The sequence below is a fragment of the Gymnoscopelus microlampas genome (assembly GCF_963454915.1).
Source record: "Gymnoscopelus microlampas genome assembly, chromosome: 19".
NCBI lineage: Eukaryota > Metazoa > Chordata > Actinopteri > Myctophiformes > Myctophidae > Gymnoscopelus > Gymnoscopelus microlampas.
This window is the reverse complement of record NC_139956.1, coordinates 38,004,219-38,010,252: the sequence shown is the minus strand read 5'-3', so window position 1 is coordinate 38,010,252 and position 6,034 is coordinate 38,004,219. Positions and strand designations below refer to the sequence as shown.

The 6,034-nt window shown below is 40.5% G+C and overlaps 1 protein-coding gene across 2 annotated transcripts in view; it reads left to right on the top strand.

The window, feature by feature from the left end:
- Positions 1-5,101, top strand: part of ttc39b (tetratricopeptide repeat domain 39B) — a 42,486-nt gene extending 37,385 nt beyond the window's left edge. The window contains exons 19-20 of one of the 2 annotated variants that reach the window (XR_014599623.1): positions 1-3,065; positions 3,117-5,101. The exon at positions 1-3,065 is cut by the window's left edge and continues 845 nt beyond it. The gene's annotated coding sequence lies outside the window, so the exon portion shown is untranslated. The other variant, XM_084042692.1, reaches the window with a different exon arrangement.
- Positions 5,102-6,034: the final 933 nt, after the last annotated feature.

The window sequence follows — 6,034 nt, the reverse complement described above, 5'->3', positions numbered from 1 at the left end:
CACTCCGGCTGACATCGCTAAAAACTACAGCTACAACCCGAACCCACACCTTCAAATCCACCTGGAATCTGCGCTGGTTCATCCGCGACACCTCCAATCATTTTGAAAATGATTCTCTCGTCAAATTATAACTTTTCCAGGAGACGGCAGACAAACCTCAGCCTCCACCATGGGGAGTTTCAACTGCAGCCTAGAAGAATCACTCCCATCAATAATTAAATGATTATGTGACAGTGATCTCTGAACTGAAACGACGCCAACAACATGACCTTGGAGTTTGCAGCGTGTTGGTGTGGTGTTCAGAATTGATTCCGTCCTCAAAAGATTCTGGTTCAGATTATAAGTGAAAGTCTACACCTTAAAATGAAGAGATGTTAACAGCTCTGAACTGACCCGCGATCTGCTGCTTTAAAACCACTCCACCACTCACTGACACCCCAACCCTTCTGAAATGACTCTTGGGTCAGCGGACTAAGTTATTTAATTAACAGACTTGGGACAAGACAGGTGAAATATACAGTACGTCATTCTGGCATTAGTTCCAACCAGGTACGCCTGTATTATTGTTTTATGTCTTTCCTGATATACTTACCAGAACGTAACTCTTTAGATTGCTCAGACAACCAGCATCTACGAAGCGAAATGCTTTCCCTTCACAACGTGGAATATCGGTTTGGCTTCAACTCTCTGAAACGATGCGTCTAAGAACTCAGTTCTGGCTGACACAGCCCCTCCGGTCTGCATTACAACCGACCTCAAACGAAGTGGAGTTTTGTCCAGTCGGCTACTGAGGTCGGGTGACCTCACAATACCTCAACTTGGGTAATAATAGGCAAATGCTTGGTTCGTTATAATGTCCTTGGAATAGTCGACGGGTGGGGTTTAAGGGTCAGGGAAGTACCTTTAATTCAAGTTAAATTATGACAATCAAGGAACGTGTTTTAATGTCATTTTGTAATGACTGTTTAACGTTATCTGGCTGCGCTGACACAATGAACCCCACCCAACTGCTACATGAAAAGAAGCTAAATCAGTGGTTCTCAAACTTTTTCATGTCAAGGACCTGCAAGTTCTCAATCTGTTGCATCTTGAAGCGGTGTGAGCTTGTTGATCTGCTACTTTTGGAAATGTTTGAACATTTTTTGAAAATGTGGAATTTGTTGGAAAATCTCATCATCAAATCGCATCAGCTGAGATTCCACCGTTTCTCCCTCAAGAGATTTCTGTTTGTTATTCTGAAATTTGGATAAGATATAACGTACTTCCTGGACTGGTTGAACTGGTTGAACTAGGTGTGTTTTGGCTTAGCTCTAATGACTGTTATTTATATTTAAAACAGGAAGGAGTGTTAGAAAACATAATATACAGACAGAAGTATAAAATGTACTAGGAAATATATATATATATACGTATGCCTTCCTTTGTTTCATAATGCACAAAAACATGCAAAGCCTTCTCTCTCTCTCTCTCTCTCACACTCACGCACACGCACACGCACACGCACACGCACACACACACACACACACACACACACACACACACACACACACACACACACACACACACACACACACACACACACAACTTAACTCTACAAGCTTATACACATTAAGCAATATTGTCGTGCAATGTCGCACACATTGAGCATAGAGCAGCAATATAAAAAAAGAGTGCAATCAGTGTCGTCAGGCATTATCTATCCCTCTGCTGGTCATTCCATCTATTTATGCTAACTCTTAGCCTGCTAGCATCTTCTCCATCATGTTAATTTGTTAACCTGCACTGGCAGACAGCTAGATAGCTTTGCTAGCAGAGCAGAAATTGAATTCCAAAATACACTTTTTGATTCGTCTCTTCTTCTTCCTCAATGTTTACCTGGTGGAAGTACAGACTCTCTGAATCATTCCAAGATTGTGGAAGAGTTACGCTGGCTTAATTAAGTTGTGATAGAATATGTTCTGTTTCTCATACAGTTCGTCATGTACACATGAATATTGAGCACCTAGTGATGACTGGTGACATTTAAATTGAAGACAGTAGTTCCTCCTGTTTGGAGAACAATGATGTGTTGTGGTGGCATCTTGTTTGTGTGGAGCCAATGACAACAATATGATTGTATGTCCATTTAGTACACAGTCAGTGTTGGACCCGGTTAGATATCTTGTTTTTGCTTTATTTCAATTCTCCCTAGCAACAAAATGGTGTGCTATTAAGAACTGACATGTCAGTGAAGGTCCCTGTGTGGCCTGTTGCCGCAACATTTTTCACTTAAGGTTATACTGAAGGAGCTAGAAATGTATTCTCAGTCAATCCTACGTGTATTTTATGGGGGAAATTAATGTAAATGCTTAATGCAATGGACCACAGATCGTTTATTGTTGAACTATTTTGAATGTAGGACTCTGGTTAGGTGCAATCATAAACATAGACAGACACCTTTGTTTAGAAACAGAACAACCCTACAGATGGGACTCTCAATGCTTCTATATTGCGGCTTTATTCAACGCAGGACTCAAATAGACCTAGTCATCACCTGCAATCTAAACACAACAAGTCTCCACTCTGTGCAGCCGACACAGCTCTGTTATATGCGCACAATAGCCAAAGATAGACCCGTAGGGGGAAAAAAGCAATGATTCCTGGTTTAGTAGTCAGATATCGTCATTGTCGGGCAGAAACCTCCATATTCTAACTTTTGGTGTTTTTTCGTAAGTTAACGCCCTAAGTGATCAATACTACAGCGTCACACAAAAACAGCAAAAGTAGCAGATCCGCAAGTAGATCTGCTACTTTTGCTATTTTTGATTAACGTACATGTGTCTATGTTTCAGAAGCTCCAGTGTTTGAGCAGCTGAGGTGAAAATCAATAACAAGCGTAATGAAGAAAATAAAAACGAATCATAGGAAAGAAAGAATAAACATAAAGAGATCTACAGTACATGGCAATCTTAACGGTTGTTGACATGTAACAGTTAGATGACCATCTCTGCCCCGCCTGTCTTAATGAATGTATCAGTTTACTGATGAGAAGACCAAATTATGTGTGTGTGTGTGTGTGTGTGTGTGTGTGTGTGTGTGTGTGTGTGTGTGTGTGTGTGTGTGTGTGTGTGTTTCAGTGTGTCTTATCTGCATGATTATTCTGGCCTATTATGTTCTTATTGCCTTCATAAGTGTTTGTGGAGTGATCATACTTTTACACATCCTTGCAAGTACAGCGAACGGATATTTAAATCCAATCTGAATTCCAGAGCCAGAGCCTTTTGTCTCAAAGAGGTGGACCAGTGTGAGGTCGCCAGGACTATAGCCAATAGTCCCCGAGGGAGTAATGAATGAGCTAAAAAAAAAAGGAAATACATTGATTTGACTCTTATAATGACTCAGAGGTTGGGGGGAGTGCGCTGAGAGTGTTTACGTGCACGCTAATTTGCCGACCTGACCTCAGAAGACAATACTCGACCCCAATACATCGTTTATGAATACCGTTATCTGATTTCCAAACTCGGCCTGAAGGTCTGGACTGAGCTGAGCAAAACCAAACAAAAACGTAATTTGTCTCGTTTTTTAAGGGTAATTTATTTTGGATTTCTTAATTCGTGCACGTCTGAATACGGAGCCTTAAGATGACGACGAGAAACTTTGACCTAATAGCTATAGCTAAACGTAAAACCAGGGTTATTGTGATGACTCCAATATAAAGCATCCATTACCTAATGCTCTTTTGGAGAGTGTTAAGCACGATTTATATTTCCATCGTACAACCATGTCCTGCACCTAAACTACAGGAGATCTTACAAGCTCACTAATGTGCGACGCATTGTTCTGAGCTCGTAGATATAGGCTATTTTCAGTGCATGACAGAGAGAAAAGACCCCTCTCTTACAGATACACTCTTACAGAGAGGCGAGACATAACGATTAGGGATCAAACTCAGGGGCCTCGGCGATTCACAAGGAGCATATCGCCTCTGCCGCGTGAAAACCTCACGTGTCCAAAACACTTTTCGGGATTCAGAAGTAGCAAAAGTAGCAGATCTACAAGCTCGAAACGCGGCGCGTTTCGAGCTTGTAGATCTGCTACTTTTGATGCTTTTGCGTGACGCTAAGTGTGATCAAGTACGGCGTTAATTTCACGGAAAAACACAAAAAGTTAGAATATGGAGATAGGAGGTTTCATTCTGCCCCGACAGTAATGACATGGTCCGCGGTGCACCGACTGGCCGCATCACCAGGCACGCCTTCAATTGAATTGTTGCCACGACCTGGTTATTTACAGTCATTGCGGTGTTGGTGTGCAACATCAATAAACACTCACTGCCTGCCTCAAGGACACTTAACGGATGTGATCTGTCTCTAGCGGACAGCAAGCACGGGCTGCGGGATCACATCGCTTAGCAACCAATCACACATAAAAGACATAAAACCGTCACTTAGCCCATTAAGATCCCTGAGGCCGATTCTACAAATGTCTACGAATGCCTTCTAAATCGGTAGTTCTCACGCAAAAATAGCATTATGTATTGCATATCTGCTGTTTTTGAATAGCCAAGGCAAACATCTAAAATGACACTAGATGCTGTCCCGGTTTTAATGGGTTAATACTTGAAATATTTCCAAACGTCTCACGGGCCCAACTACTGTAGATGTAAGGCTCTGGTCTCTGTCTAAATGTATGTATGTATTATATTTCGCTGTCGGTTGCTAGTGCCTCTCTCTGGATCTGTCTGTATTTACAAATGCATTTTCTATTTGCTTTTATTTTGCAATGTAATCTTTCAACATGTTTATTCTCATAGCTTATTTATATGAGACCTTATTACATGCTTTATGGTAGGAGATATATTAGTTACCTGACATTACATGCTGTTTAAGAGATGTTTGCCCAATATTACATGCTTTATGGTTGGAGATGGTTACCCAATCTTATTATGCTTTACGGTAGGCAATCGTTGCCCAATATTATATGCTTTACGGCGGTAGACAATGGTCACCCGATATTGTATTCTTTACGGTAAAAAATGGCCCAATAATAGGCTACATGCTTTGTAGGAGGCTGTCATTCAAGTGTGCAATAACATGAAAATATAATAACTTTATTAATTCAGCCTCATTGGTAGAAGATATTTTCTTTCACATTGTGTGTGTGTGTGTGTGTGTGTGTGTGTGTGTGTGTGTGTGTGTGTGTGTGTGCGTGCGTGCGTGCGTGCGTGTGTGTGCGTGCACATGTGTGCGCACGTGCAAAACTATGTGTCCAAAATGTCATTGTATATATCACCTTTTATAGGCGATATGTTACAATCTACAATCTACCTAAATTATTTTTGCCATTCTCAACAACAATAGGTAACAAAATATTGTTTGAACGCCTAAAACCACCCACCACAACATTCAGAAAATATCCAGTAAATAATATGGTTTTGTGATGTCAGGAGTGGAAGAAATTTCATATTTTAACAGCAGAAAGTCAGATCATTGCAGATATAGATGGGTTTGACTGCTAGACATTTACAATCTACATTTATAGGCCAATATTTTACAAAGTACAGTCAATACACTATTCAGCCGTTATGGAGAACTTTTCTAATTTTAAGTCATTTTAAGTCATTTTTGTATTGCCTCATTATGAACTAGGTAGACCTGTATGTATGTAAATATCTTAAGTTGACCCTTATTTGTGGCTCAAATTTTAATTGTACTTTATACTTGCATCAGGAGTCAGGACTGATGAGATTATTACTACTATGATTCTGATTATATGTAAAACTTCCAACACTTTTATACTTATTTTCAGTGTTTGTTGGTACATCAGTCTGACCTTTCTGCCTGGCTTCCTGTTTGTCGGTCTCTCTCTCCCCTCTCTCTGTGTCTGTGTCGCGTTGAGACAGTTTTATTTATATAGCGCCAAATCACAAGTTTATCTCAAGACATGACTACACAGAAGGTCAAGACCATACTGTTACAGACAGTAGAAACAAAAACGAGCACACTCAATCTATATAAATACAATTTGCCAGGTGCACGGCTCCCGAAAACTCATT